General features: G+C 32.5%; 1 long non-coding RNA gene across 1 annotated transcript; it reads right to left on the bottom strand.

The window, feature by feature from the left end:
• Positions 1–7,780: 7,780 nt before the first annotated feature.
• On the bottom strand, positions 7,781–10,013 carry LOC111384351. The gene is made up of 3 exons (XR_002700893.1): positions 9,912–10,013; positions 8,538–8,721; positions 7,781–8,034 (listed from the first exon to the last, which is right to left on the bottom strand). It is a non-coding gene; the product is annotated as an uncharacterized LOC111384351 (long non-coding RNA).
• Positions 10,014–10,539: the final 526 nt, after the last annotated feature.

The following is a 10,539-nucleotide window of genomic DNA, read 5'->3' as shown; positions in this document are numbered from 1 at the left end:
CCTACTATGGCTTGGTGGGGGTGGAGTTTTTGGTTTTAACTGTAGGTTTGATGGTGGTAGTGGTGGTGGCAGCGGCGACATTTGGTTTTGGTTCGTAGAGACGATGGGGGGTAGTGGTTGTAGTGACGACGATGGTGAGTTGATTTCTAGCTTTAGTTGGGGTACGTGGGAATGGGGTGGGGTTGGTGAAGGAGGTGAATAGTGTTTGTCATTTTGTTTCTTTTCTTTTCTATTTCTTTCATTTTTTTTATTTTTTATGAAAGAAAAATGTAAAGTTACCTTTTTGTCCTTTTAAAATCAATAAAAATTGGAGTCAAAGTCAATTCTTTGGTCAACTAACGGTAGAATAGATAGTTTCCATCTAGTTGGACCTCTAATGCATATTTTTGAAAGGTTAGAGACCTTCAATGGCGCAAATTGAAGGTTAAGTTAAAGTTCGCAAAAATGGAAAAGGTTAGGGACCACTGCTACAATTTCCCCTAATATTAATTGTAGCCTCCAAAGTTAGCCCAATACATTTTTAATTTTATATTTATTTAAATGTTAATTCGAAATTATGTTAGAGAATTGTAATGAGAAAGTTCCTTGAGACGTGAATTCTTTTCCAGTGGCACTTGATTTGCAGACAAATTTATTTATTTATTTATTTTTATTTTTCTCTTTTTAACCTATCAATGATCTGTTTCACGTGGAATCTTAGCAACATTTTTGTGAAAATTTCCCTTTACCTATTGTATTTTTCTTGTTTATGGTACTGTGATTTGAATCACTCATTTTTATGTACAATCTTTTCATTTGTGGTGAAAGCTAAGCTTTTAGATTTTATTCCTTTATGAGACTGGCTGTCATTCTCACCCATTATCATGAAATGACAATGTCATTTTCCTACATCTTTAGGTATGCAACCTATAGTCCTATACATGACATAGAAGTACTATCCATTTGGTACGAATTAATATCTGATTTTGCCTTCGTTTGGCCCCCATTAATTTCCATTCTATTATATTTCATTTTTCTCTCTCATATTTTCAACCACAATCTTCCATAAAATAATATTGCACGTAAACCAAAAACTTTTCATTCTCTTTCAACCACTCATTTTTCTAAAAAATACTATTCTACTCATTTTCATTTCTTCAAAATGGGGGCCAAACGGGAGCTAATTTAAATCAAAGTCAAATATTCAATTTTCATCACACCTTTTTATAAGTTTCACAACTTTTCAACTATACATTTCATAAACTTCTACCACAATCTATTGAAAAAACTAATTTTAATCCCTCTCCAAATACCCTCTTGCTTAAGAAAGTAGAATGCCGTGATTTGCAATAAACCCATACTATAGGGGCCAAACCTACATACAAATATATTTTATTTAACACGTTATGTAACGCGAGTAGAATTCTTAAATTTAGACTTTCAATAAAAATTTCGTTCTCTCATTGTTCCTTGAGCTACATCTCTCTCCTTGCACTAATTTTTTGATCAATGCACGAGGTCGACATCAGTATTAACTCTTAAAGTGGTGAATCCCAATTTCCCGTCCATCGCCCACTCATTAATACATTATTTGGAATTGGATAATACATTATTTGGAATTGGATGGTGACTATGTGTATATTATTGTAGGAGCGTTAAGTGGGTCAACTGAGCATGAGCACGAGTTGACTCGCTTCAAAAACCTCAACTTCACTAACCTAGGTAAGGCGAGTCACTTGGATTTGCACAGTTTTTTAATTAAATATTTAGTACCCCCGCACCCCCACCCCCACCCCCACCCACTAGATAAGTTGGTGTGAGCCGGTGAATTGAAGTGACTTGCATAGAATAAGCCCTCGTTTGGCCCCCTTTAAAACTCTTCAGTTTAACTTAAATTTCTTTCTTCTTTTCAATCATGCAATTTTTAATAAAATAATATTACACATAAATTAAAAAAAATTTCATTCTTTCACAATTATCTATTTTTGAAAAAAAAATTATTTTCTTATTATAAATTCAAATAATGAGGGTCAAACGGGACTAAATTAGCATGTCTTGTTTTTAGCGTCGAACGACTCACTCCATCCCGACCACATGTGCAAAGAATGACTCTGTCGGTTACAGTGAACATAGGAAATTGACAGCCTCAGCCTCTAAATTGAATACTCCAAAACAGCATTGATTAGGGTTCTTCACACGGGATCTCTCATATTCTGTAATCTGTATATCGAACGTTTGGTTCAAAAATTTTGTTGACCAAGGACCACCCTTGAACATGGCATAAACTAGTACTACAAATATACAAAAGAATTTATCCGGAAGAAAATTGTTTGACCCTATCTTAGAATATTTTTGTACTTTTGTATTAACTTAAAATCCACTGTATTGTTTATTATGACTATTTTTTCAAGATGACCTCCACCGTCTTGTCTCTGAAGCATCGTGAGGGAAGTAAATCGCAGGATGTGTCCCAACAGGTCAGGGAACAAGAGTTTACCTGTACACTAGTGCTCACAAAGAGTTCATTTCATATCTTAGGAATCGAATTCTCATACTACGGCTGCCAGTAAGGTTGTGATTACTTCACTCCTGTCTTTTGCACTACTGGGTTATGCCAGGGGGGCATTTATGACTATTTTCTTGTTTTTACTTTTATTAGTTGAGGATATCTGACATATTTCAAATAAATTATTTATAATGTTCTTTTGGAAAGAATTTTTCTCACTATTTATTTCATTTTAACACAATTTAATTTTGGAAATCTCAATAGTGTGAATAAAATTCTTCACTTTCACTTAATTTTGTAAAACTTACAATGAATTAGAGATCGACTATATAATTCTTTCTTATTCTTTGACCGTATTCATTGCTAATAAGCTATATTCATTTAAAGACCATGTAAACTTACAATGAATTAGAGATCGACTATATAATAGTTTGCCTTCGAAGGATTTCATTTAATGAAACTTTTGATGAGTTAAAGTGCATAAAGCACAATAAAAACATATTCATATTCTCCCTTAAATATTTGAACACAGCACAATTGTGATGTGTTAATAAATAAATTTTCTCTTTCATTATTCTCATCTCGCTTTACTAAAAATAATAGAAAGAGAAAGGGACTTGTTAGTTTTTTATTCACTTGATTCTTGAAACAACAATAAGAATTTTCATACTTTCTTGATGCAATCAATATTATTAGAAGTTTGAGACTAATAGCTCTACTCCCAAGCCCCATATATATATATATATATATATATATATTTTTTTTTTTGGCAGCAACATTTTTTCGTAAATTCACGGTTAAGTCAGGGACGGATCCAGGATTGGATCGACGACCGGGCTACAAAATTTCAAATCGGACTACTACTTAGAAAAAAAATTTTACGCATAAAAAACTGATTTTTTATCCAAAAAAACAATAAAGAATACCTTAAAAAAAAAATCTTGAACCTGGGGGGCTACAGCCCAGCCCCCCCATATCCGTCTCTGGGTTAAGTAGTCTTCATTAAAATATGTAGCAGACAGATTCAACAAACCATCGTAAATATATACATTGATCGTCAAACAATAACAATAACAATATCTATTGGATGTACAAACAAATAAACAATTGAACAATGGTAAATTAAAATAATACATTTTTTATGGTACAATATATCGATAGATTCGATACCATACTATTTTTTGGTTCTTATATCTCTTTCATAGATTTTAAGAATCGATAGGCAAAGTATCCTATGAGATATTTGAAAAAGTAAAAGTCAAAATTGAAGATTTGAGCATCTGTAGCAGTTATGATACAGCTGATTTTTCAACACAATTATTTAATTAATCAACTTATTGTTTCATGAACATACTACTAATAACTTATAATTCAGTTTTGAGCCATTTTAGTATTCAATTTGTCTCTTCATGATCAAATTGAATTTTTTATTTTATTTTATTTTTATTTTTTGTTTGAAGAAAAATAGAGTATTTTGTTACAATTGTGGAAAATTTTTTTAGCCCCCGTTTGGTCACCATTTTTTCAAATTAAAATTAGTGGAATAATATCTTTTTCTGGAGAATGAGTGATTGAAAAAGGATGAAGAATTTTCGATTTATGCGTAATATTATTTTATGGAAGATTATGTGATTAAAAATAGAAGAGAGTAAAATGAAATTTAATTTAATGTGAGCCAAACGTAGACTTAAATTCAGTGATCAACTATATGAGATAGAAAGGAACTTGTATTTCCAATGATGGTGCTTGTAGAAATTGGCAAAAATGCATTTTATAAAATTATACTAAACTCAACCATTTTATAGATAAATTCTTGACTACTCGAATTGGACAAACGTGTTGTTCAACTCTTGATGTTAAAGCTAGTGTCAGGACGTTCTATTCCACCTTATTTAGAAAGAAAAAAAAGGGGGGGGGGGTGATGTGAATCACAATTTTCGATAGGATTTCAAAGAAAGCTCCTACTATTTAACCAGCTGTTGCCTATTGAGCAGAAGACAACCAAAGTAACCCTTATTCGAGAAGAAAAATGTTTAGTCTATGCATGTGGTGGAGTATTCATCGGAGATGTTCTTAAATTTTACATGGGCAATACACATTCTTTTTGAAAAATAAAATGCATAAAGTAAGAAAACAAAAGAAAAAGGGAAGAGAAGATATATGAGGATTCATTACCTAATGATATATCTGCCCCTCCTAATTGTCCCACTTATTGTTCCCATATCATAAAAGAAAGGACAAAGTTCTTATTCAAATGATTGATTAAATGTAGTGCAAGTGGTTGTAACAATTATTTATTCTAACAAATTTGGATGAAGATTAAGTACATGGATTAGCTTAATCCACACTCAATTAACTTTTTGAAGGAAAAAGGGCCAATATTAGTTAACCCAAGAACTTGTATTTAGGATTCTTTATTAAAGATTATTTGATTTTTTTTTCACATGTAGGGTTTTGCTCTTTTCCGTCTTCGTAGCTACTTTTATATTTTTAGTAGGGGTATCAAGCTGGTAGAGTTGCTTGCAGGCTCGAATTATCTTTGTTCAGCTCTTGGACGGCTTAGGCTCATTTTAAACTAGTGGACTAACTTTTTTTTAGCTTGTATTATTAATTCTTGAAAAGAAGAAGAAGAAGAAGAAGAGCAACTCCTGGATGGCTCGTATCGCACATAAGGCCCACGAGTCAAAGGGTCGAATTGAGCTTGGTTCTACCATTGGACAAAGCCAAGCTCGTGTGTCTACCATTGCGACCACTCGTCAGTAAATGATACATTTGCATCTTGTTTAATTCGTAATGCTATTTATAATACACTTTGTGGGCGATTGAGAAACTTGTGATGGTCTATGTTGAGTCGACAAGATATAACTAATTTGATTAATTACGTGAAACTTGTAATAACAATAAATGGCGAAAAGACATGTACAACTAAAAGTTTGCTATATCCCCCACAACCCAAACAAAAAAAAAAGAAAAAAAAAAAGAAAAGTTTTTAAACAATTTTGGTGTTGGATGGCAAATGACAAAATTGTTTACTGAAAATTAATATATAATAATAATAAAAATTAGTATTATATCGTGTGACAAATACGTTCTCTAAGTACATTGCCTAGGCTACAACTATCGTAAGACGACGATAACTTTTACCCATCCTAAGTTAAAATCACATTTGATTTCTTGATCGACTTCTTTTGTTTTGTTTTTTTTTTTTGTGAATTTGAATAATTAGTGGATGTGAATGGCAATTTGGTCAATTCATTCTTTTTCCGAAAAGAAAAAGGCTCCCGCGATTTACTTTGTGAAATATTATATTATAATTTACAATAATTTTTGACAGAAAGAAAAGTAATGTGCTGGCATTTGCTTCTTGATCACTTGAGCACATGCACTGATTGGATTAACAACTAATCACGCCTATGTTTAAAAATAATTATACGTCTCCAAGTGTGACAAGACATACTTAGTATCTTACTAATTATTTAGTCAATACTTAATTAGCATATGTCACGGTTGTTTACTACTACGAACATGTTTGATACAATTAATTGGATATAATTAAAGACGACAATGAATAAATATTTCAAGTACCATTTTTTTTAAACAAAAACTCTGTCCATTTTGATATACTAAATACGTGATATAATTTATCTTAGTTGAAGTAACTCAGATCATCTCTTACATAGAGCATTAATTTGTTGAATCGTGACTTTTATAGAAATATTTCGTGTAAAACACTGAATCGATATTTTAATGGTATATTTTGTACACAAGACTAAATATGATAATTGATTGACAATTTAAGTTTAGTGTACAAAAATGTTTTAAATTTGTACCTACGAAATAGGGGTGGTAATGGGATGAGTTGAGCCGAGTTGACTCGGCTCTTAGACACCTGAGCTCGAGTTTGTGTTCTCAATTCGTGTTCACAAACAATGCGCGATTCAGCCCTTCGGCTTGCAGGCCTTATGAGCCGAGCCGAGCCGAGCCGAGCCGAATCATACATGTGTCCACTCTTTTTTTTTTAAAAGAAATTAATAAAACAAGCTCAAAATGAGCAGGCTCATAAAGAAAAAAGATGTTCAGGTCGCTACATTGCTCATCTCAAAACGAGCTCGAGTCATTCGTGGGTCGAGTTTGGACATGTCGAGCCAAACCAACGAATGGCTCGACATATTTGCCAACCTTCCCATGAAGTTAGAATTGTGTAGGGGGAAAGGACAGAGATAAGTGGGTGGGTTCACCAATTCATAAATCGGTCGGTTGGAGGTAATAATCGCTTCCCACACAACATTTCTTCACGAAGCTACCACCCATGAATCGGGACATAATTAGATAAAAATTGCAATGGAGGTTCTAAACTTTGCAATAAGTGTATATGGATCTTCAATCTTCTTCATAGAACCATACTCAACATTTCTTATTCGCAGTAACAAAGGTCCTTTTGGATGGTATTTAAAATGGCATGTTCATGCAGATAACGTGCCTAGAATTCGAAGGCCGAGAATCCAATTGCACGTTTCATGAAAGTAATCGGTACAATACGTCGTATCATTTGCTTTCATTGTGTAACGATCTCTATCTTTTTACTTTTGACATTTATATCTGAGCTCGACCATTAGTGATCTTGTTCTGTTAAATAGTCGCGCACATTCCACTTGTTTTATATGTTGAAATGTAATTTGATCACGACACTAATTTGTTAACTTTTCCCACTTATTCTTCAATTGCCATTGGCTTTCATCAAGATAAGAATACATTTTTTATTTCTAGAACGCAGCATGTATGCTACGTAAAATAGAAAGAAAGAAGAAGCTATTATTTTTAGGAGCTGTTTGACATGATTTTTACTTTTGTTTTTACTCATTATAAAAGAGTTATTAGAAAAACTATCTTAATTTTTGTTTGAAAACTATTTCCTATAATCACTTTCCACTTCGTAAGTGCTTTTAGATAAAACTACATTGAACCAATTTTTTTAATTTTTTTTTCTAAAAGCTATTCTAACCATCAGAAGCACTTCCGTAAAAATTAACCAAATGGGTCCAAACGCAACTTTTGAATCTTAAAAGATTCTTTTGACTTTTCAAAGGTTATGCCAAATGAGCCACTAGTCTTTTAAGCGAAGCTAAACTCAATCTAGATTGCATAAGGTCCATTGTTAGTTAAGAATGCGCTTTATAAGGGTCAAAATTTTTTAGCATTTAGTTATTTTCATTTATTTCTGATTGTAGTAACAAGAATTGGTGAATATGACAGAGATTCATATACCAGTACTAATCAACTAGTCACACGCCCAAAGAATCCAAACGAGTGATTCTATATAGAGAACAAGCATAAAGAAAATTAGCTAAACAACGTACAATAAGAAGTACCAAAAGCATGCATCATTCCAACTCCTATCAATTGAAAATAATTTAACTAAAATCCATTCATAACAAAGTCTTTCAAGTTCAACTAATTTAAAAAAAAATAAAATATCGCCAAATATATTATCTCCGACGCTATTCTCAGACGAGGGCACACTCCAGCTCACAGGTATTCCACACTCAAACCTGCAAATGAAATTGTTTACAAGGAATTATTACAGTCAACAACCCAAATCCTTTACATGATAGCCAATTTCAAAGTTAATTCACAATTCACATAAATGACAAAAGTTATCCATAAGTGGCATCTATTAAGAAGTAAATAATCTATCTACTCGTACTCTCCCTTTTTCTAGTATAAATCAATACATGCGGTATCAAAGGGTTATCGTTTGCCTTGATCAGCCCTTTTTCAGCAGTCAAATGTCTTGACAATCTGAGTTATTCAAGGAAATCAAATTTCAAACTAATCCCTCTACCGATAATTCTAACTAAAGATGAACAGCCTAATGTTGGAACCAAAGAGCAGCCTCACACTGTCACACACATTTGAGCCATTGAGAGCCACAAGGTGTACTGTTTGAATCATGAAAGGGATGCACAAGTACAGCTATTGTTTACCATTGAAAGTACTACAATATCATTAACTTAGCATCCAAGTAGAACATGTTTAGTTCAAAAGTAAGAACCTGGAGGAAGGGATTGCTTCAATTTGTCAGCCTTCTCAAGATCAAAGACAGAGAGGGTGTAGAGGTACTTTGAGCAACGAACTTTGAACTTCACCACATCTTTGCTCTTCTTGATCTTCACAGAACGTGCATCCTTCCTTCTAGCTGTAAGAAGGAAGTCCTTGATCTCATGAATCTGCTTCGGCTAAGAGCACAAAGACAGAACAAAAAATGTGTAAGGATTAACTTATAGGGCAGTTATCACTAAATTTTATCCTCAATTTACTGCAACAGAGCAGAGACAGCAGCCACCACTATGACAAAGATAAATTTTTTTTATGACCATCGGTGTCTAGGCCAACTTACGCGCACTTCGACTAATTCCACGGGGCCCTAGAATTTACAGCCGAATACTCACTTTAGTGGCCCTGAGAGACTCGAACTGATGACCATTGGGGAACAAACACAAGGACTGATCAGTGAGCTACCCTTTAGGATTACTACTATGAAAAAGATAAATGAATACAGAGAACATTGGCAATAAAATTTTTATTATATTTGGAATCCCATAAAAATAGGCTTCTACCGAATAGCACCCATTATACGAGATTCTTTAATTAAAAAAAAAAAAGAAAGAAAAAAAAAGAAAAAAAAAAAGTGGTGTTTCAGATATTAAATAATTCAAATTGAATTCAGAGCAGAAACTCCTCTTCCATGGCTAGGGATGTGAGTTGTAATACCAAATAAAAACAATTAAAAGTAAGCAGACTATTCTGAGAAATATTACAGTTAACCATCCAGATTTTGCATTAAGGTTAGAAATGATATGCTTTGGTTCGGAACTAGAACAAAGGGATGAGAAGTGAAAACGAATGAAATGAAAGTATCTTAAAGCACAGTACACATAACAAAAGTTTTGTTGTAAAAATGATTAAACCAGAAAATTAACAACATTTGCCCCTTAATGTAAGCTACAGCTAAAATTTATCAATCATATTCTTATGATAACAAAAATCAAAAGTTTATGCTTCTACATGATATAAAATTCTTGAAATTAAACATTTTCCATTGTGGCCCTATTAATCTCTAGATTATAGATTGCAAATCTCAGCACATCCAGTTATGAAAAACATAAATGAATTAACAATTCACTGATAATGAGCACAGATTTTCAATCCTTGTATTAACAAGCACATAAAAGATACTATAGCCTCAAATCACCCACAAAAAATCCAAACAGACGAATAGAAATCTTCGAGAGAGCAATCCTGGATGTAATAAAAAAATTATATAAGAAACAGCGCAGAAGAATTGCAATTCTTTGTCGTATATAACTTAACCACAGATCGGCATATAAATGAGAAACACATATAAAAATATTGAAAGGTGAAGTACCATTTTGGGGACGACACTTGATGAACGGTTTGATTTTATGAAGAGAGAGACACAGCTTAAAAACCCTAAATTTTGGGGGAGTGAGCTTATAAAACCCTTCGAACCTTTTTTCTTTTTCCAGTGTTGCCCTTCATTTTTATGGAGTATTACACTTAAGCCTATGCAGTTTGCATCTTCGCGAAATTGAGTAAAATAAGCCCTCGTTTGATTCTCATTCTCATAAGAATCAAAATGAAAAATATAATCATTACGAGATCCATACAAAAGAGAGGAAATCAAATATGATGCCTTGATGTGATAAATAACGGTTATATTTTTCATTTTTTTTAGCCAAAGAATAGGAAACAAATGGGACTTAACAAATTTACGTTTCAAATACAATTTTTATATTAGCCTGGGGTATACATTTATAAATTATTTATAAATTAAATTAAATATTAATCTCAATCATAAATTAATAATTATAGATTTGATAAAGGGAGGCTTAATTAATGTTGAAAAAGTAAGTTATTTATTTTAATTATGCGTGAAAATTTACTTTGGGTTAATTATGTCGATGATCATTGAAATTTTGAATAATATGTTGATGGTCATTGAAGTTATTTTATTATGATAATAATCTCTCAAA

The sequence above is a fragment of the Olea europaea genome, unplaced genomic scaffold (genome assembly GCF_002742605.1).
Source record: "Olea europaea var. sylvestris unplaced genomic scaffold, O_europaea_v1 scaffold290, whole genome shotgun sequence".
Lineage (NCBI taxonomy): Eukaryota > Viridiplantae > Streptophyta > Magnoliopsida > Lamiales > Oleaceae > Olea > Olea europaea.
The sequence above is the reverse complement of the archived record's forward strand: the minus strand, read 5'-3'. Positions and strand labels throughout refer to the sequence as shown.